This window comes from Pogoniulus pusillus, chromosome 1 (assembly GCF_015220805.1).
Source record: "Pogoniulus pusillus isolate bPogPus1 chromosome 1, bPogPus1.pri, whole genome shotgun sequence".
Taxonomy (NCBI): Eukaryota; Metazoa; Chordata; class Aves; order Piciformes; family Lybiidae; genus Pogoniulus; species Pogoniulus pusillus.
In genome coordinates, this window is record NC_087264.1 from 5,917,428 (window position 1) to 5,940,203 (window position 22,776).

At 45.7% G+C, this 22,776-nt stretch overlaps 1 long non-coding RNA gene across 1 annotated transcript in view; it reads left to right on the forward strand.

The window, feature by feature from the left end:
* Window positions 1-22,776, forward strand: part of LOC135182295 (uncharacterized) — a 122,671-nt gene that overhangs the window by 44,735 nt on the left and 55,160 nt on the right. The window lies entirely within an intron of this gene.

A 22,776-nucleotide genomic window follows, 5' to 3' on the forward strand; every position in this document is an offset into this window, starting at 1 on the left:
TTGGACACTGGAATGGGCTGCCCGGGGAGGTGGTGGAGTCGCCGTCCCTGGAGCTGTTCAAGGCAAGGTTGGACGTGGCACTTGGTGCCATGGTCTAGCCTTGAGCTCTGTGGTGCAGGGTTGGACTTGATGATCTATGAGGCCTCTTCCAACCCTGATGATACTGTGTGATACTGTATTTTGAATACAAATAGTGGGAAATCAAATACAGAATTTTTTTAACATGCATTTTAGTTTCCAAAATGTGTTTAAAAAATTGCTAGAGAAGGACCACCAGTGACATGCAGAACAGAAACCCATGCAAAGGTACATTTTGGAAAGTATGTCATAGAATCATAGAATGAACCAGTTTAGAAAAGACTTTATCCTAGAATCATAGAATCAACCAAGTTAGAAGAAGACTCCAAGATCACTTAGTCCAACCTATCACCCAGCCCCAGCAAATCAACTAGACTTTGGCATTAAGTGCCTTATCGAGTCTTCTATAGAATCATAGAATCAACTAGGTTGGAAAAGACCTCCAAGATCATTCGGTCCAACCTGTGACCCCAGCCTATCTAAACAGATAGACCATGGCACTAAGTGCCTCCGCCAGGCTTTTCTTGAACATCTCCAGGGACTGTGACTCCACCACCTCCCTGGGCAGCTCATTCTAATGCCAATCACTCTCTCTGGCAAGAACTTCCTCTTACATCCAGCCTAGACCTTCCCCACCACAACTTGAGACTGTGTCCCCTTTTTCTATTGCTGCTTGCCTGGCAGAAGAGCCCAACTCCCACCTGGCTACAACCTCCCTCCAAGTAGTTGTAGACAGCAGTGGGATCTCCCCCACCTGGCTATAACTGCTCTTGTAGATTCTACAATATTTTAAATTACTCCTCTACATTTGCTGATAAATCACATTTTTAGGTCAAAAAACTTTTAATGGAAGCAGTAAAGTATTGGAGACTCTCCTTTGGATGACTCAGTGAGGAGTTAGCGAAAAACATTTGACTGACTTTCCGTTTCGTAGCTGACCTGTGAACCTCCGCATCACCTCCTGGATGTGGTGGCAAATCAGTGCACTGTATGTACCCAACAATAAATAATTCATGAGCAGCACTCACCCTAACAGAAGTTGAGAATGACTGTTGTAGAAGTGTTTTTATTTTTTAAAATGGAAATGGGTCAACAATGTCAAATTACTCTTTTTTTTTTTTTTCCTGACTCACTCAGCTGTAGTACTTACAATGGTCTAGAATCAGCAACAAGAAATCAGGACACTAACTATGGATTTCCTTCTTCCTTTCCTGAAGTTGAGCTAAAATGCAAACTATCCAAAGTACTGCTAGGACAGGATGCTTTTTTAATACGTTTCCTAGGTTTGTCCATCCCCTTTCTAGTCTCTCAAAATCTAGTGGTAGCTCTTCAGGTTAGCAGTACTTTTTCTATTGCTACACATGCTCAGTTTTTCTTAACCCATGCAGTCTGCCTTGACTCCTGCAGTGGTGTAATGTTGGGCATGGTAGGACTAGCCAGGCTGTATGGGTGAGCAGAGGCCAATGGGATGAGATTTAACAAGGCCAATTGCAGGATTCTGCTCTTTGGCCACAACAACCCCAAAGCAGTGCTACAGGCTGGGGACAGAGTGGCTGGAGAGCAACCAGGAAGAAAGAGACCTGGGGGTATTGGTAGAGAGTAGCTGAACATGAGGCAGCAGTGTGCCCAGGTGACCAAGAGAGCCAATGGCATCCTGGCCTGCATCAGGAACAGTGTGGCCAGTAGGACAAGGGAGGTTATTCTGCCCCTGTACTCAGCACTGCTCAGGCCACACCTTGAGTGCTGTGTCCAGTTCTGAGCTACTCAATTCAAGAGAGATGTTGAGATTCTGGAACGTGTCCAGAGAAGGGCAATGAAGCTGGTGAGGGGCCTGGAACACAAACCTTATGAGGAGAGGCTGAGAGAGCTGGGGGTGCTTAGGCTGGATAAGAGGAGGCTCAGGGGTGACCTCATTGCTGTCTACAACTACCTGCTGAAGGGAGTTTGTAGCCAGGTGGGGTTGGTCTCTTCTACCAGGCAATTGGCAATAGAACAAGGGGACACAGTCTCAAGTTGTGCTGGGGGAGGTCTAGGCTGGATGTTAGGAGGAAGTTGTTGTCAGAGAGAGTGATTGGCATTGGAATGGACTGCCCAGGGAGGTGGAGTCACCATCCCTGGAGGTGTTCAAGAAACACCTGGATGAGGCGCTTAGTGCCATGGTCTAGTTGATTGGAGAAGACTGAGTGCTAGGTTGGATTGGATGATGTTGGAAGTCTCTTTCAACCTGGTTGATTCTATGACATCTTGCTACTGACACACTACATTACGCTGTCTCAATATGGTTTCAGATTTGTCTCAGTATGTTCCTTCAGAGCAAGTTGTTTGATGGAAATTCTTCCTTTCCTTGTTAGACATTAGGGGTGTTATGTGTGCTGAGCTTGACATGTCCTGAGGACTCTGCATTTCAACATGAGAGTGATTCTTGAGTGCTTTACATGTCTATTGAGTGCAGAATATTTTCTGTGCTTGTTCCTCTGCAAAGTATCTTTTAATCTTTCAGGATAGAAAGGCTTACCCTGTAATAACTCAAGGTTTGTTTACTGTGCTAAAGAAACATTAAAGAACATAAAAACCACTTTGGCTGAAGAAAAAAGGACTAGGCATGACCCTAACCTGGTAGCAATCCAATGGCTGATCAGTTTGTCTGTAAGGAATCAATACAGGCTCATTGCACTTACACAAAGGAGTGAGCAAAAGTGGGCAGCATTATTGGAGGCAACAAAACCCGAGTCATTTATCAGGTGAATCAATTCCAGGGGGAGTTGCAGCTAGAAACTTACACGTGTTTTTGAAGTCAATCTTTGTGTACAGATTGCTGCACTTTAATGTCTTCTTTCAACCTGCAATACTTAAAAAATTACTTTAGATTTCTTGTGAACCAGCACTAATAACAGCCATTCAGGCACTCTTTGCCAGCATCCTCGCACAATATTGAAAGTAATCAACTCTGTGTAAGGGTAATAGGCATGGGATGCAGCCTCCCCTTGGGGAATAATTCGTCTTCCCGTATTGCCTTGCCCATAGCCTTCAGGTATACTTCCCTTAGCTGTGATTGCTTTGCAAATAAGGGTATTGATTTCCACATTGCTTCTTAAATGCTGCTGTGTAGTGGACGGCCTGGAGTAGTGTTTCTTTCAGCCTTAAAGACCCAGCCCTATCCATTTACTCCCAAAACCCATTCAAATGCAGCCTATCAGAGGCTGCTAATTTAGGAGGTATTTGAGCTGTCACTCAAAGCCTAAATCAAAGATGCTCATATACTGGAAATGTGGGCTCCTCGGTAATGTATACTACATTTCAAGACTTCTTCTTTGGACATGGTTATAGTTTTTTTTTTTTATGAGATATCTTCATTTTTCCACAACAGGAGAATTCCACTTGGGATTTTACCTAGTTCACAGTGATACACCAAAGCAATGCTGCACATAGACACCAAGCACTGAGTGCAGTAGGGGCAGGGGGTTTCAGCATGAAAACTTTTAAGATCTTTGTCATTGAAATAGCAGAAGTCCTCCACTAAGGCAAACTATTGCAGCAGGCTACTGTTACTAGCAAACTCACTAGGCTATAGGTGCATAGATGCTCTGGCCTGTGTGTGCACAATAGGTACTTGCTGTGTATGTATTAAAGATTGATTGAGCTGCACTAGCTTCTGTTGGAAGTCATCTGACTCAGAGCACTCTAAAACCAATATGAGTCTGTAAACCTATTTAACTTTCCCATTTGGGAATGAATTTCATAGAGTATAGCAGTTTAATGTTCATTAAAATTATATATAGACTATAATATTAGGTCATGCAGTGCTTTTCCCTTGGTGATTTAGAGCTGGCACCAACATGATGTTTCAGTTTGACTCTTTGTGTTTTTTAGAGACTCTGTAATAACTTATTTTCAGGTTATTGTCATGCTTGCTATGCTTGCTCCCCATACTTATTGTACATCATCATCACCTAGCCTGTTGTTTCCCATTCAGATTACTTTGGGGAGCATGGAATATCTACATAGAAGTGTTTGATACCTATTTGTCTTCCATCAGGCATATTACAGTAGTCAGTTTAGGATATTGTACTCATCCTCAGACAAAGAAAGGAGACAGAGCTGACAAGCTGCAAATGGATGTCTCTTGCACGGTGGATATCACTGTGGAGATTTGAGTCTACAACAACAACAACAGTAATGCTAATTTTGTGATGCTGTACACTGGTTACAGCTGCAGGAGTCTGCTTCCAATGTTGTGCAGATCTGCTTCTTGGATCAGTAACTGCAGGGCTTCTTTAAACTTAGCACAAGTCTGACTTACCTCAGGACCTGACACTGGGTTCATTTCTCTTATTAAGGAAAAACTGGAAATGAGAGTCATAGAATTACTTTGGCTATGAACACTTACAAGCTTCAGCTGTATTTGAAGTTCAAACATTGGCATAGTTTAACTCTTCTATATTTCATAGAATCAGTGAGGTTGAAAGAGACCTTCAAGATCATCCAGTCCAACATAGCACCCAGCCCTAGACAATCAACTAGACCATGGCACTAAGTGCCTCAGTCAGACTATGCTTCAACACCTCCATGGATGGCAAGTCCACCACCTCCCTGGGCAGCCCATTCCAATGCCAATCACTCTCTCTGACAACAACTTCCTTCTAACATCCAGCCTAGACCTCCCCCCCCCCCCCCCCAACTTGAGACTGTGTCTCCTTGTTCTATTGATGGTTGCCTGGCAGAAGAGAACCAACCCCCACCTGGCTACAGCCTCCCTTCAGAGAGTTGTAGACAGCAATGAGGTAGCAGTTTTTAAAGTGTTGAATGTGGAAGCTAATGTTTATAAAGTTTTAAGCCTAGGATCAGAATAGTCACAGACACAGAAAGGCAAGATTTAGCTATTAATGTATGTAGACTCTACAGAACTAACATAATGGACCAAATACATCCTGGGTGTTAAACTCTTTGAGGTCATTGTTGTACCAGAGATGTTGGTGATGTACGACATGAAAGAAAGAGTGCTCTGGGTTTTTTTCTTTGTGGAGACTCGTTGCTAAGCAATGGGGAAAACAGTAAGGCAAAAGATATGAAAGCATAATTCACTTTGTAAACAATAAAAATCCTTACAATTTTGGAAGAAGCTGCAGCAATAATACATAACATCAGAAAGGAGAAGCTCTAAAGAACATCAATAGAACATTATTCAGGCTCTTTTTTTTTTTTAAGGGTACCAGAAGACTGATGACTCTGTACTGATGTAGAATTGAGTTACCATCACTGATATGAATCATTTCTCCACTGTGGTATGTAGCATCTAAAACCTCAACAAAGTTAGGAGCACACATACAAACATGCACACACTCATGCTGCAGCTTTATTTTCACCAGTGTAACTTTTTTCACATTAAAACTGGTGGTGGAGTTGCTGTCCCTGGAGATCATAGAATCAGAGTTGGAAGGGACCACAAGGATCATCCAGTTCCAACTCCCCTGCCATAGGCAGGGACACCATATGCTCAATCAGGCTGGACACAGCCTCATCCAGCCTGGCTTTAAACACCTCCAGCCATGGGGCCTCAACCACCTCCCTGGGCAACCCATTCCAGGCTCTCACCACTCTCATGCTCAACAACTTCCTCCTCACAACCAGTCTGAACCTACCCAACTCCAGCTTTGCTCCATTCCCCCTAGTTCTGTCATTCCCTGATGGCCTCAAAAGGCCCTCTCCAGCTTTTTTTGTAGGCCCCCTTCAGATACTGGAAGGTCAAAATAAGGTCACCTGGGAGCCTCTTCTTCTCTAGACTGAACAGCCCCAAATCCCTTAATCTGTCCTCATAACAGAGCTGCTGCAGCCCTCTGCGCATCCTCCTGGCCCTTCTCTGGGCACGCTCCATCATCTCCACATCCTTCTTGTAACGGTTGTTCTAGAACTGGGTGCAGTACTCCAGGTGGGGTCTGGAGCAGAGTAGAGGGGGAAAATCACCTTCCTCCACCTGCTGACCACACTTCTCCTGATGTAGCCCACATATTCAAAAAAAGCCTGGCTGAGGCACTTAGTGCCGTGGTCTAGTTGATTGGCCAGGGCTGGGTGCTGGTCTAGTTGATTGGCCAGGGCTGGGTGCTGGTTTGGACTGGATGATGTTGGAGGTTACTTCCAACCTGGTTGATTCTATGATTCTATGGTAACAAAGTTTTGCAATTTGCTAGTGGGGAAATTTTGTGTTGTACATTTATCTCTTTACAGATCATTTCATGTTGGATTTTTTTTTTCTTCCAAAACAAAAGCCTATGTTGCAGTGGCTTTTTCCTATGAATTAGTAGAGAAAGCACTGATTTCTCAAGGAGGGCAGATATTTAACTACTGCTTGCCATTTCTCAAGAAGGGCAGATATTTAACTACTGCTTGTCCATACAGATGAGCAGGGTTGGAAGAAGGCAGCAGTCACACTAATTCTTTCCCAGTCACAGCAAGAGCAAGTTCTTGACTTCTTCCAACTAAGCATTTACCTGGGTCTTGCAGCGTTATTCCCTGCACCAAGTCTTCTTGTCTGATTAAATTGATGCTGCCTTTCTGAAATCAATGGAATGAAGATGTTTTACATTGCCTGAGGAACTGTTCTAGTGTAGAATTTCTTCCCTTTTTTTATCAGCTCCACCAGTTTCAGTGGCATTTTCGTCTAGCTCAGAGGTGACTTTGCAGACTGCAGAATGATTTTTCTTTCATATGAGCTCCCAGTATGCTAAGTAAGAGTGACACAATCTGTTCTCCTCTTATCTTCAATAAAAGGATCCACCCTATTCCTTGAAACTCTCAAACTTGGAAGTCTGTATGTGCTCAGTGCTCCTAGGTGCTGTCTTAGAGGTTACTTAAGATCATTCATGTGTTTTACACACAGAGATGTGGGAAGAACATGTCTGGATGTGTGAAACTGATCATACAGTAATTTTTTTCATTCTATGTTAGGGTTTACCTGCATTTCACAATGGAGTATTCTCCTTCAGCTAATGTAGGAGAGAAAACTCTAACTCTTTAAGTGTGGAGTGTGGCATTCAGAAGGAACTGTTTTGTTTATATAGAATCAACTAGGTGGGAAGAGACCTCCAAGAGCATCCAGTTCAACCTAACATCCAGACCTAGACAATCAACTAGACCACGACACTAAGTGCCACATCCAGTCCTTTTTGAACACCTCCAGGGACAGCAACTCCACCACCTCCCTGGGCAGTCCATTCCAGTGCCAGTCACTCTGTCTGGCAAAAACTTCCTCCTAACATCCAGCCTAGACCTCCCCCACCACAACTTGACAATGTCTCCTTGTTCTGTTGCTCGTTGCCTGGCATAAGAGACCAACCCTCACCTAGTTACAGCCTCCCTTCAGGTAGGCAGCAATGAGGTCTGCCTTGAGCCTCCTCTTCTACAGTCTAAATGCCCCCAGCTCCCTCAGCTTCTTCTCAGAGGGCTGTGTTCCAGGCCCCTCACCAGCTTCATTGCCCTTCTCTGGACATGTTCCAATATCTCAACATCTCTCTTGAATTGAGGAGCCCAGAACTGGACATGGGACTCAAGGTGTGTCCTGACCAGTGTTGAGTACAGGGGCAGAATAACCTCCCTTGCCCTACTGGCCACACTGTTCCTGATCCTGGTGAGGATGCCATTGGCTCTCTTGGCCACCTGGGCACACTGCTGCCTCATGTTCAGCTACTCTCTACCAGTACCCCCAAAAAATCAATATTAAGTCAGGTTTGATGGGGATGTGAGCAACCTGGTCCAGTTTGGTTACTGCAGAGAGGTTGAATGAGATGACCTTTAAAGGTCCCTTCCAACCCAGTGCATTCTGTGCTTCTAATTTTTTCTCAGACAAATCCTTCGTGTGACTTAGAAAAAAATCCCAAAACCAAAACAAAGCAAAAACAAAGAACCCCACATAAATTAACAAATTAAATCCCAACTAACTCACTCAAACCAAATTAGAAAACTGCCTCCTAAGGAAACAAAAAAAACCCAGAAAACCTTTCCAGGAAGCTGCATGGATAATTTCTAGCAGCCGCTGGAGTGAATTTTTTATTCCTTTTGCCAGCTTCTCTCATTTATGCTTAGTTGAAAGAAAAAAAGCTTCTCCTCCCAAAGCCTTTCTGTAATCCTCCTGCCACACTTCTGGGGCACTGCCAGCTGATGCTGGCAAAGGCAGCTTACCAGAGCATGGCAGGTCAGGCTTCCCTTGCATCAAAGCAAAGCCCAGCACAGCAGGCACCCTGGCTGCACGCATCGCCTCACCTGAGCAAACCTACACTGCTGCTACCCTTTCTTTTGCTCTGCTCTTCTGTTGGTTTGTCCCAGCTATCTGATGAGTCTCAGTGGGATGGGATACAAGACTTTGCTGAGCTGCCTTGAGCACAAGCCCTACAAGGAGAGGCTGAGGGAGCTGGGATTGGTTAGCCTGGAGAAGAGGAGGCTCAGGAGTGACCTCATTGCTGTCTACCTGAAGGGTGGTTGTGGCCAGGAGGAGGTTGCTCTCTTCTCTCAGGTGGCCAGCACCAGAATGAGAGAGGACAGCCTCAGGCTGCGCCAGGGGAGATTTAGGCTGGAGGTGAGGAGAAAGTTCTTCACTGAGAGAGTCATTGGACACTGGAATGAGCTGCCCGGGGAGGTGGTGGAGTCGCCGTCCCTGGGGCTGTTCAAGGCAAGGTTGGACGTGGCACTTGGTGCCATGGTCTGGCCTTGAGCTCTGTGGTAAAGGGTTGGACTTGATGATCTGTGAGGTCTCTTCCAACCCTGATGATATTGTGATACTTTCCTGGCATTATCAAGAGAGATTTGTCTTTGCTGCAGCAGAAAAAGATAACAGCAAACCAGGTTGTAAATCCTTAGGTGAGTGAAAACCTTTAATGTATGCCCCGAGCAACAGAACCTCTGGTGGCAAGCCTTTAATTAAAGGTCTGAAATGAAATTCTAACAAGTTGCTATGAAGCTTTATGATCCTTTGAAATCAATGGCCCAAATCCCATTGATTGCAATGCATCCAGGCTTTATTCTGGAGTGTTTCTGCTCAGGATGGTTACAGAGTCTGTTCATTTGATGAAAAGCCCTACAAGTTCACAAAAAACAGTATCACAGTATCATCAGGGTTGGAAGAGACCTCACAGATCATCAAGTCCAACCCTTTACCACAGAGCTCAAGGCTAGACCATGGCACCAAGTGCCACGTCCAATCCTGCCTTGAACAGCTCCAGGGACGGCGACTCCACCACCTCCCCGGGCAGCCCATTCCAGTGTCCAATGACTCTCTCAGTGAAGAACTTTCTCCTCACCTCCAGCCTAAATTTCCGCTGGCGCAGCCTGAGGCTGTGTCCTCTTGTTCTGGTGCTGGCCACCTGAGAGAAGAGAGCAACCTCCTCCTGGCCACAACCACCCCTCAGGTAGTTGTAGACAGCAATAAGGTCACCCCTGAGCCTCCTCTTCTCCAGGCTAACCAATCCCATCTCCCTCAGCCTCTCCTCGTAGGGCTGTGCTCAAGGCCTCTCCCCAGCCTCGTTGCCCTTCTCTGGACACGCTCAAGCATCTCAATGTCCCTCCTAAACTGGGGGGCCCAGAACTGAACACAGTACTCAAGGTGTGGTCTAACCAGTGCAGAGTACAGGGGCAGAATGACCTCCCTGCTCCTGTACAGCCCTATAAAGACAGCAGGGTTTGGCTGTCTGCAGATAATGTGAATGTTTGGGTTTTAAAGTTTTGCTTTGAGTTTTATATTATCTTTAAACAGCAACAATTCCAGTTTTATTTTTCCATGCAAGTCTAGTAATACAAAGAGTTTGTTTGGTACACAAGTGAAGTCATCCATGGCATGGAAACTATGGAAACACTCTGCTTAGTGGAGTACAAGGTCAGGGAGTCTCATGCTAAAAAATTAATCATTCCTCTGCCTTTTTTGCACAAGGTTTGTTGGGAGGTGGAGGGAAGAGTTTCAGATTAGTAGGGCATGGGAAAACTGAATAATGGAATAATTTTGAGTTAGTTGAATTAATTATTGAGAACAAATTGCCTGACAAATATCATCTTTTGTTGTTTAATTGGTTCCCTTTATGTGAGGGGAAGTGTTCATTTCTGTAAGTGTGGGTCAGTTTTTTTACCTGGATACCTTTCCATTTCTAGGGCACTCCTGTCACTCACAGATGTGCCCTCATGTCTCCTGGGACTTCAGAGAATCAGTCAGGGCTAGAAGGGACCACAAGGACCATCAGGTTTGCAGCCTGCCAGGTCTCTTTGGGTGCTACAAGTAGTGCCCAATTACTCATTTCCCTTCCCTTGAAGTCACCTATGTATTGGCTCTCCCTGCCTTGCTCCAGCAGCTGCTGCTGTTTCAAGTGCCAAGTGGCCTGCCCTTGCAGCCACCATTGCTGACATCAAGTTGAGTCGGACTCAATGATCATAGAATCTGTCAGGGTTGGAAGGGACCACAAGGATCAGACAGTTCCAACTCCCCTGCCATGCCTAGGGACACCCTACCCTACATCAGGCTGGCCACAGCCTCTGCCAGCCTGGCCTTAAACACCTCCAGCCATGGGGTGGGGCCTCAACCACCTCCCTGGGCAACCCATTCCAGCCTCTTACCACTCTCATGCTGAACAATGTCCAGTTTGAACCTACCCACCTTCAGCTCTGCTCCATTCCCCCCAGTCCTGTCACTCCCTGAGAGCCTCAAAAGTCCCTTCCCAGCTTTTTTGTAGGCCCCCTTCAGATAGTGAAAGGCCACAAGAAAGTCACCTGGGAGCTGCTTCTTCTCCAGACTGAACCTCCCCAATTCTTTCAGTCTGTCCCCACAGGAGAGGTGGTGGTTGAAAAGAAGCTGTAGCCAGGTGGGAGTCATTCTCTTCTCCCAGGCAAGCAGCAATAGAACAAAGGGACACAGTCTTAAGTTGTGGTGGGGGAGGTCTAGGCTGGATGTTAGGAGGAAGTTCTTCACAAAGAGAGTTATTTGCATTGGAATGGGCTGCCCAGGGAGGTGGTAGAGTTGTCGCCCCTGGAGGTGTTCAAGGCAAGACTGGATGTGGCACTTAGTGCCATGGTTTAGTTGATTTTCTAGGGCTGGGTGCTAGGTTGGACTGGATGATCTTGAGGTCTCTTCCAACTTGGTTGATTCTATGATGTCAGAATACTGTTAAGCTTCTGACCAACAGTTGCCATTTTTGACAGAGCTCAGTGTCTGCATCAACAGAATTGTGTTGTTTCGCAGTGATTCCTCAGTTTCCTACAACAGCACCAGCAGCCAGTGGAGTATTTTGAACAGTAATGGGAAAAAAAACCCAAACATTTTCCATATCAGTTCTGTGAATTTGGTTTCCTTCTCACCCTTCTCTTGTTCCCACATGGTCTATAGCTCTGCTTTCTTCAAGCTCATGTTACATCTGGTGTTCTCTGAGTTCTGCCTGGCTGAAAAGTCCTTGCTTTACACTTACCTAGACTGGTGTGGACAAGGAATGTAAGTCTTTTTCTCATGAGCATACCATTACTCTGTAAAGTTCTGGTTTTCACTGGCCTTCCCATTGAGAGTTATAGACACAGGCACAACTGAGGTTTTTATCTCTGAAGCTGCTTGTACTGGGATGGATGGTGCATGCAGGAAAAGAAAGCTGCTTGTACTGGGATGAATGGTTCATGCAGGGAAAGGAAGCTGCTTGTACTGGGATGGATGGTGCATGCAGGAAAAGGAAGCTGCTTGTACTGGGATGGATGGTGCATGCAGGAAAAGGAAGCTGCTTGTACTGGGATGGATGGTGCATGCAGGAAAAGGAAGCTGCTTGTACTGGGATGGATGGTGCATGCAGGAAAAGGAAGCTGCTTGTACTGGGATGGATGGTGCATGCAGGAAAAGGAAGCTGCTTGTACTGGGATGGATGGTGCATGCAGGAAAAGGAAGCTGCTTGTACTGGGATGGATGGTTCATGCAGGGAAAGGAAGCTGCTTGTACTGGGATGGATGGTGCATGCAGGAAAAGGAAGCTGCTTGTACTGGGATGAATGGTGCATGCAGGAAAAGGAAGCTGCTTGTACTGGGATGGATGGTGCATGCAGGAAAAGGAAGCTGCTTGTACTGGGATGGATGGTGCATGCAGGAAAAGGATGACTCAGGAAGGAATCTTTGGTTGCCATTCAAATTCCCTTTATTAGACTCTCTGGAATGTATATCCAGAAGGAGCATGAATCATCCACTTCAAGCTTCTTTTCTTCTTTTTTTTTTTTTTTATGGTAGCTGGAATTTACTTTCCTGCAGGTTGATTCAGTGTTGCCATAGCCTTATGAGAAAAGGCAAATGTTAGCTTCCCAAGGGTGAGTTCATCCACCTTTTGTTCAGTGGAAATAAGCTCGTACTGAGCATCACTATAACCTCCCAATATGGAATCATAGAATCCAGTAGGTTGGAAGAGACCTCCAAGATCATCCAGGCCAACCTAGCACACAGCCCTGTCCAATCAACTAGACCATGGCACTAAGGGCCCCATCCAGACTTTGCTTCAACACCTCCAGGGACGGTGACTCCACCACCTCCCTGGGCAGCCCATTCCAATGCCAATCACTCTCTCTGCCAACAACTTCCTCCTGACATCCAGCCTTGACCTCCCCCACCACAACTTGAGACTGTGTCCCCTAAGTGGATTACAAATGGGTCCACACTTACCCTACTCTCAAACTTAAACCAAAAAGTACTCCTGAAACATAGTGCAAACTTCTTCTCCTTCTGCCACCCCTTTTACCTCCATCTCAGCAACCTCCTTCTCCAGGCAGATGGTTCCCACCCCCTCCTAGCTCCCCTCGACACCCTGCCAACACCATGCCCAACCACCCTTGTCATCTGTCTTGTCTCTAACCCAGTTCCCTCAGATATGACAGACTACAGTCTCCTCTTTTTCCTTAAAAAGAAACACTGCACCAGTATGCTGGTTCCCAGAAAACCTGGTCAAACCACTGTGGTTGGGGATCAGCGAGGCGGTGGAAGGCTTCCCTATGGAAGATTTTGAACTTTTCAGCCAAGAGAAGCAGAAACTGTCAATTTTCAGTCTATTTATTTCTCCTGTCCAAAAAAGAAAAGCAAACACACTCCTGCTTCCTCCTCCTGGTCTGGTTAGAAACACTGCTGAAGCACAGTGTGGGCATTCTAGTTCAACATCCATTCTTTCCAGAGGTTTCCTGACCCCCTTTTCTAGTCCTAAAGCACCTTGCTGAGCACTTCTGAACCCTGTCTTTGTTCTTGCCACAGGAAACTCAGCCCAGAGAGGAGGAGAAAATCAGGTGGCATCCTGCCAGTCACTTTTCTTCTGTAATTTTTCTGTCTGAAATCAGAACTTTCCAGAAACTAAGTGCTCTGGTTTTACATTTTCTCTAGCAAGTTGATTGTTTTTCAATAAAAGCAGAACTTTTCCCTGCTTTTTAAGTAAAAGTAAAACAGAATCAGAAAACCAAACCCACCAAGAAAGCTTCAGTCTTTTTATTTCTGCTGAAAATATTTTGATCAACCTCAGTAATAAGCTCTCTGCTGCAAGGTAGCCATAAAATGGAACTTTTCTTGAGATATGCCTCTGAGATCTGTTGGCTCAAAACCTGCTAGGCTTTTTGTCTTTGGTGCTTTTGAAGTCATTTGATCATGATGTGGATCTGTTGGAGAGTAGGAGAGCCATGATGAAGGATCTTGGCAGGCTGGAAGGGTGGGCAGAGGCCAATGGGATGAGATTGAACAAGGCCAAATGCAGGATTCTAAGCTTTGGCCACAGCAATTCCAAGCACTCTCTAAGGTGAGGGAACTGCACTGCCAACAGTTTTCTGTTTTTTTGTTGTTTTGTTAAAAAAAAAATCTGCTGGCTCTGCAGACATAGAACTTCAATAGTGATTGTAACAATAAAAGCAATAATGGGGACCTGGAGGGATGTTTAATACAGGTCTGCAGAAAGCCCATCTGAACCAGAATGTGTGACTGAATGCAGTGAAGGAAGAGCATCCAATGTGTCATTCTTCCTATGATAGGGAGATTGGAGTAGATGATCTCTAAGGTCCCTTCCAAGCTAACCTATTCTATGATTCTATTCTATTATTGGCATTGAAATTGGCTGCCCAGGGAAGTGGTGGAGTTGCCATCCCTGGAGATATTGAAGAAAAGCCTGAATGAGTCACTTAATATCATGATCTAGTTGATTGGACAGGGCTGGGTGCTAGGTTGGACTGGATGATCTTGGAGGTCTCTTCCAGCCTGGTTGATTCTATGATTCTATGTGAAGAACATAGTTTACCCTATACTTAGAGGCTACCCAGACATGATCCTTTTAAGTCACACTCTCTATCTACATACAAAGTAGGTCTTGCTTTGGCTGCCCAGATTCCCCTTAGACAACTGTAACCAAAATGGATAACTCAGCATCCTCACCAAGACACAACACTGTGATCATCTGTTCACCCTGCAGAAAGTGGTGAACTGCAGCTCTTCTGCTGTCTAACTGGCCATGAAACACTTAGCAGGCACTGGACTGCATATGTACTGCTTTGCATGTGGATGCACTAACCAGCCCTGTGGATCTGCCTGCCTGTCTCTCTTCCACAAAGCTTAAGTAACAGAACGTTTCCTCTAAGAGGGAAAGAGTTTGGCACTTCGATCCTCAAAGCAATTTGAGATGAGAGAAGAGCCAAGACTAACTCTTCAGTATGAGCTGGCAGAACAGTACCAGGCCCTTAGCTTGCCAGAGTCCAGCTGAGCATCCTTCATGCATTTAGTCATGGTCAGTTTTCTTTGCTCAAGTAGGGAAAAAAAAACCTATTGAGCCCTAATTTTCTGCTAGAGTGTGATGGGATTACTTGGGAGTTCCCAAAATTTCCTTAGGTCATAATGGATGTATGTTAGAAGTTCTAGAGAGAGAGAGAAAGATTGGCATTGGAATGGGCTGCCCAGGGAGGTGGTGGAATTGCCATCCCTGGGGGTGTTGAAGAAAAGCCTGACTGAGGCACTTAGTGCCATGGTCTAGTTGATTGTCTGGGTACTAGGCTGGGTGCTAGGTTGGACTGGATGATCTTGGAGGTCTCTTCCAACCTGGTTGATTCTATGATTCTGAATAGCTTTTTTAATCCCTGCTCAATATTTGGTTTAGCCTTTTATTAGTGTTTGTGCAGTAGTGGAATCAGGAATTCCCAGTTCTGCCTTTCCATGCAGCCACCTTCTGTCTAGATCAAACACCCCATAAGACAAATCTCCCCTTGGGATAAATAAAATGAAGTAACTTTGCTAGCTGCTTCCTGTGTAAGAAGCTTTGCCCATGAAAGACTTCTTCAAATTGATTTTCCTGATGCATGCATTCCTTTTTATAACTTGAATTTCCTCTGAGGTCTTGCCTCTATATTTTTGCCTACATTACCTGGAGTAAGAAAGTTTTAAATGAGCTGTTTTTGAAGAAGGAGCACCAGTATTGAGAAAGAAAGATTCTGTCTGAGATTGTCATTTCTACCTTTAAAAAAAAGATATTCCTATTCAGATGGACAAAAAGGGAGCTGGCAATGGTGAACAGGGCTAAGCAAATGAAAATGGAGACTGAACTGTGATGTGGGTTTTGAGTGGATGGGAAAAGATGCCTTTTCCCAGCCAGACTGCAAACTTTATCCACACCAGACATTTAATGCTAAGGCATGCCTCTGTTATCTATCTAACACTGGCTTTGGTGAAGGAAGGATCTTATGCAAGCTTTATCACTTCCCACATTTTCATTTGACTCCTCTCCTCAGTTGTGTTCCCAGGTCTTGTCCGGTTCCTATAGTTATGTTGAGCAGTGAATGTCACTGGGTGTACTGTGTCCATGTTGACAGGCACAGATCCAGACCCTTTCCTGGCATTAAACTGGTGGCTCAGACCCCTTGTATGCATCAGTCAGGCATCATTAGATTTATCTGAAGGAAAAGCCTCAGTATGCACTCAAATTCCTTCCTACCATGTGGAGAGATCAAACACAGTCCAAGAAGTCAGCTCTGTCCCTAGCTACAATCTTCATAAATGTCTGTTTTAAGTCAAATCCACTTAAATCAGCCAAAAGTCAGCTTATCTACCCAGCCTCTGCATAGAGTGTCATTCCTGATGGTTTTTTATTTCATTTGACATCCATGTTTTACCACACTTTCTCCATCACAGATGAAGCCCACAGGCCAAGAAGAAGAAAGAACTTTACAGTCTTGGTTGCTAGCTTGAATCATAGAATCAACCAGGTTGGAAGAGACCTCCATGATCATCCAGTCCAACCTAACACCCAACCCTATCCAGTCAACTAGATCATGGCACTAAGTGCCCCATCCAGGCTTTGCTTCAACATCTCCAGGGACAGCGACTCCACCACCTCCCTAGATCTCTCCCACCACAACTTGAGACTGTGTCCCCTTCTTCTCTTGCTGCTTGCCTGGTAGAAGAGACCAACCCCGACCTGGCTACAGCCTCCCTTCAGGTAGCTGTAGACAGCAATGAGGTCACCCCTGAGCCTCCTCATTTCCAGCTTAAACACCCCCAGCTCCCTCAGCCTCTCCTCATAGGGTTTGTGCTCCAGGCCCCTCACCAGCTTTGTTGCCCTTCTCTGGACATGTTCCAGTATCTCAACATCTCTCTTGAATTGATGTGGGCTGTTGCCGTGGATCCAGCAGAACACCAGAGAACAGGATGGAAGGTCAAATCCTGTGTGTCCTTCTCAGAGTCTGTAATCACTTGAGAGATCTCACATGCTCAGTGAGATAGAATCATAGAATAAATCAGGTTGGAAGAGACCTCCAAGATCATCCAGTCCAACCTAGCACCCTGCCCGAAGGGTTTGCACTTCCCTTCACTAGAAGAGAGCTGTCAAGAAAGCCATAATTTAAATCCAGATCAGGCTGTTTATAATACTCCGTTCCCAGATACTGCCTAAGATGGACCAGAGAATTTTTCCCAATAATTACAATCATAGAATCAGTCAAGGTTGGAAGGGACCACAAGGATCATCCAGTTCCAACCCCCCTGCCATGCCCAGGGACACCCTACCCTAGAGCAGGCTGGTGACAGCCCCATCCAGCCTGGCCTTAAACACCTCCAGCCATGGGGCCTCAAGCACCTCCCTGGGCAACCCATTCCAGGCTGTCATCACTATCATGGGGAAGAACTTCCTCCTCATTTCCAGTCTGAACCTACCCATCTCCAGCTTTGCTCCATCCCCCCTAATCCTGTCGCTACCTGATAGCCTAAAAAGTCCCTGCCTTGCTCCTCACATGCCAGCCTCTGAGCCAGAACAGTTCTCTCAGAAACAGGTATTTTAACAACACTATGACATGCAGAAGTTACCTGACTGGAAGAAAAGGCTTCAGGCTGCTCCTGAATAACTCAGGCTTTAAACTCTTTTATGAATAGATTTACTAACTTTTAGGAGCTTAATCTTGCAAATTTTCACCTGGAAAAAGCTGGATTGACATGAGGAGCAGATCTAGTAGGCACTGTAAGTCCATCTCATTTCACCTTTTACTCTGCATAGCTAAGAACTGCTATCACTTATTGCTCCAGTATCTGAAGTTGTTCTTATAACCATTAGCATCTTCCCCTGTACTCAGCACTGGTCAGGCCACACCTTGAGTACTGTGTCCAGTTCTGGGCTCCTCAATTCAAGAGAGATGTTGAGGTGCTGGAACATGTCCAGAGAAGGGCAATGAAGCTGGTGAGGGGCCTGGAGCACAGCCCTGTGAGAAGAGGCTGAGGGAGCTGGGGGTGTTTAGGCTGGAGAAGAGGAGGCTCAGGGGTGACCTCATTGCTGCCTACAACTCCCTGAAGGGAGGCTGTAGCCAGGTGGGGTTGGTCTCTTCTTCCAGGCAACCAGCAATAGAACAAGGGGACACAGTCTCAAATTGTGCTGGGGGAGGTCTAGGCTGGATGTTAGGAGGAAGTTGTTGTCAGAGAGAGTGATTGGCATTGGAATGGGCTGCCCAGGGAGGTGTTGGAGGCACTGTCCCTGGAAGTGTTGAAGAAAAGCCTGGCTGAGGCACTTAGTGCCATGGTCTGGTTGACTGACTAGGGCTGGGGGATAGGTTGGCCTGGATGATCTTGGAGGTCTTTTCCAACCTGGTTGATTCTATGATTCTATGACTGGTGCTGATGCTGTGAATGAATCATATTTGTTAGTTTAATCTCCTTTATTAACGTGCAGTCCAGCTGCTTATGCATATGCCAGTCAGGCAATAAAGCCCTCCAGTCCCAAATACAAAATTGTGATGAATGGCTCTGTCTAGAAGCACTCATTGCCCATGCATTAGTTGATAAAGCCAATGCTTTTCCTGCGTCATTGACCAGCAGCATGAGGAGACTCTTCTTTTTCTTTCATCAGTAGCTTGTAAAATGCCACTTTGACATTGCTTTCTTCCTAAATGCAGCTTGTAAAATGCCACTTTGACATTGCTTTCTTCCTAAATGCAGCCTGTGATCTGTGTGTTGCTTTGGCTTTGCAGGAAAATGTGCTGATTGCCCTGAAATTTAGGGATAGGTAACAGTAGAGAGTTTAAATGCTAATGCTGTCTTCAGAGGTCTCTCTGCCCAGCCATGGAGCACACCTCAGGGTAGTGCCATGTATGAAGGTTCTCAGCCCAGGCCATGACAACCAGCTTTCTTTTTCAGATTTGGTAATCTAATCTCTCTGCTTCCCTAAGAGCAAGGTCTGGACATCTGTAATCTGCAAACAAGCAACTGTTGTTAGCAACTGCCTTTCATTATCAAAGTAGCCTCAGTAAACTCTGAACCTTGGGGATAACATGATGGATTAAATTCCCTGTACCTCCCAGGGAAGCAGCATGGTGTAGAGAAGGTAGTAATTCATCAGTGTCTCAAGAAGCAACAAGGAAAAATAGCTGGGTGAAGGAGTTCCATGAGGAGCTGATGAGCTGAGGGTTCTTGATAGAAACATTTTGTGATCTCTGTGCAGCTCAGGCACTCTTTTGGAAACCCAGACCCAGTCACAGCTCATGTGATGGTGATGATTTTTGTGTGCAGTTCAGGTGTATGGTGCATGAGGGCTGGACTCAATTCAAGAAAGATGTTGAGGTGCTGGAACCTGTCCAGAGAAGGGTGACAAAGCTGGTGAGGGGCCTGGAGCACAGCCCTGTGAGGAGAGGTTGAGGGAGTTGGGCCTGTTTAGCCTGGAGAAGAGGAGGCTCAGGGGTGATCTTATTACTGTCTACAACTACCTGAAGGGACATTGTAGCCAGGTGTGGGGTGGCCTCTTCTGCCAGGTAACCAGCAATAGAACAAGGGAACACAGTCTCAAGTTGTGCCAGGGTAGGTCTAGGCTGGATGTTAGGAAGAAGTTCTTCACAGAGAGAGTGATTGGCATTGGAATGGGCTGCTCAGGGAGGTGGTGGAGTCACCGTCCCTGGGGGTCTTCAAGAAAAGCCTGGCTGAGGCACTTAGTGCCATGGTCTGGTTGATTGGATAGGGCTGGGTGCTAGGTTGGACTGGATGATCTTGGAGGTCTCTTCCAACCTGGTTGATTCTATGACTCACAGGACTTCTGAGAGATATTTGTGCTTTCATAGCATACATTTGAGGGCCAAGTGGCCAGCAAGTAGTGGTTGCCTCAAAATTTGGGAAAACCTACTCCCTGGATGCTTTTCTAAAAAGACTCTGTGTGGATACAGGCCATAGGGATGACCTGTATGGGTGTCCAGCAATGAAATGAATCTCAGATCTTTTTCTGATGACTGAAAGTCTGAGCTCCATGAGAGTATGGCACAAAGCAGATGCAAAATCTCAGTAGTGCTTGAACTACCTAAGCAAACAGGAACATAGATTTATAGAATCAACCAGGTTGGAAGAGATGTCCAAGATCATCCAGTCCAACCTAGCACCTAGCCCTAGACAGTCAATTAGACCACGGCACTAAGTGCCTCAGCCAGGCTTTGCTTCAACTCCTCCACGGACGGCGACTCCACCACCTCCCTGGGCAGCCCATTCCAATGCCAATCACTCTCTCTGACAACTTCCTCCTAACACCCAGCCTAGATCTTCCCCGGCACAACTTGAGACTGTGCCCCCTTGTTCTGTTGCTGCTTGCCTGGGAGAAGAGACTGACCCCCACCTTGCTACCCTCTCTTCATCCAAGTATTAGGATGCATCACCCAGAATATTGCATTAATATGTAGGCTATCAGTGGCAAAGAGTGCACAGGATTAAGCTTAAAATATATAGAAAAACGTAGCAAAGTGTATGTCAGCAAAATCATCTCCAGGCATGTTTCAGAATTTTCCATGAGGCATCTGGGATCTTTGACCTGAGCTCAACAAAAATCATTCTGCCATTTGTTATGTATCTTAGTAGCAGAGTGACATTTTAAGTTCACTTCAGCAGAGTCTCTGCCAGCAGAATCCAGCATGAGGTCTCCTGTGACAGCATTTGATCTGTCACGTTTTAACAAAGGCAAATACTTGCACCTACTCCATTCTCCAAGACAGTCCAAAACTGGCACTTTGGGTTCACTGCAATTTGTGTTGCTAACACTGCTTGGGAGGTGAGAGAAAAATATCAGAAATCTATATATTTAATATATCTAAAAAGAAAAAAGTTGGGTTTATATATATATGTGTGTGTGTGTGTATATGTACTGTGTCCAGTTCTGGGCCACTCAATTCAGGAGAGATGTTGAGGTGGTGGAACATGTCCAGAGAAGGGTGACAAAGCTGGTGAGGGGCCTGGAGCACAGCCCTGTGAGGAGAGGCTGAGGGAGCTGGAGGTGTGCAGCCTGCAGAAGAGGATGCTCAGACCTCACTGCTGTCTACAACTGCCGGAAGGGAGGTTGTAGCCAGGTGGGGGTTGGTCTCCTCTGCCAGGCAAGCAGCAATAGAACAAGAGGACACAGTCTCAAATTGTGCTGGAGGAGGTCTAGGCTGGATGTTAGGAGGAAGTTGTTGCCAGAGAGAGTGATTGACATTGGAATGGGCTGCCCAGGGAGGTGGTGGAGGCACCGTCCCTGGGGGTGTTCAAGAAAAGCCTGGCTGAGGCACTGAATGCCGTGGTCTAGTTGATTGGCTAGGGCTGGGGGATGGGTTGGCCTGGATGATCTTGGAGGTCTCTTCCAACCTGGTTGATTCTATGATTCTATGATATACATATACAGATTAAAAAATGCCTAAAATGCCTAGTTTTAGCTTTAGAAAAGTGCAATAAACCTCAAGGACTCATTGAAACCAAAACACTCTTAGCTCTTATTGAACCTACAATGAGGTTATCATTCTAATAAGTAGGTCTGGCTACTTGAAGCCCAGAATTCTACAACAACCTCTTTGAACTTGGCCTGTAAAGGGAATCTTTACTACAGTGGCAGTCCTAAATATCCTCTGAGACAGTCCAAAACTGGCACTTTGGGTTCATTGCAATTTGTGTTGCTAATACTGTTTGAGAGGTGGGAGAAAAATATCAGAAATCTATGTATTTAATATTCATATCTTAAAAAAAAGGTGGTTTTACATATATGTGTGTGTGTGTATATATATACACACACACCAACTTTTGTGTACATATATATATACAGATTAACAAAATGCTTAGGTTTAGCTTTAGAAAAGCACAACAAAACCCAGGGATTCATTGAAACCAAAGCACTCTTAGCTCTTATTGAACCTACACTGAGGTTATCATTCTAATAGGTAGGTCAAGGTATTTGAAGCCCAGAATTCTGCCGTAACCTCTTGAACCTGGTCTTTAAAGGGAATCTTTACTACAGTGGACAGACCTAAATAGAATCAACCAGATAGGAAGAGACCTCCAAGATCATCCAGTCCAACCTAGCACCCAGCCCTAGCCAGTCATCTAGGCCATGGCACTAAGTGCCTCAACCAGGCTTTTCTTGGACACCTCCAGGGTTGGTGACTCCACCACCTCCCTGGGCAGCCCATTCCAATGCCAATCACTCTCTCTGGCAAAAACTTCCTCCTAGCATCCAGCCTGTACTTCCCCCACCACAACTTGAGACTGTGTCCCCTTGTTCTGTTGCTGATTGTCTGGGAGAAGAGACCAACCCCACCTGGCTACAACCTCCCACCAGGTAGTTGTAGGCAGCAATGAGGTCACCCCTAAACCTTCTCCAGCCTAAACAACCCCAGCTCTCTTAGCGTCTTCTCATAGGGTTTGTGTTTCAGGCCCTTCACCAGCTTCATTGCCCTTCTCTGGACATGTTCCAGCACCTCAAAATCTCTCTTGAATTGAGGAGCCCAGAACTGGACACAGGACTCAAGGTGTGACCTGAGCAGTGCTGAGTACAGGGGTAGAATAACCTCCCTTGTCCTATTGGCCACACTGTTCCTTCTTGCTGTATTCATTATGAAAGGTTAGGACTTGTGGTCTTTGGGAAAAATGGGTTAGGAGCCCAAAGAAAGAACTTTTCCTCATGCTATAAATGTTCATAAAGGCAACTATGATATGTACATCTTGTTATGGAGGGGTTTGAGTCTGCGTTTGAGGTGAGGTATGAGGCCGATTTGCAAGGTTTTAAATAATTTAGAATCATAGAATCAACCAGGTTGGAAGAGACCTCCAAGAGCATCCAGTCCAACCTAGCACCCAGCCCTAACCAATCAACCAGACCATGGCACTAAGTGCCTCAGCCAGGCTTTTCTTGAAGACCCCCAGGGACGGTGACTCCACCACCTCCCTGGGCAGCCCATTCCAATGCCAATCACTCTCTCTGTGAAGAACTTCTTCCTAACA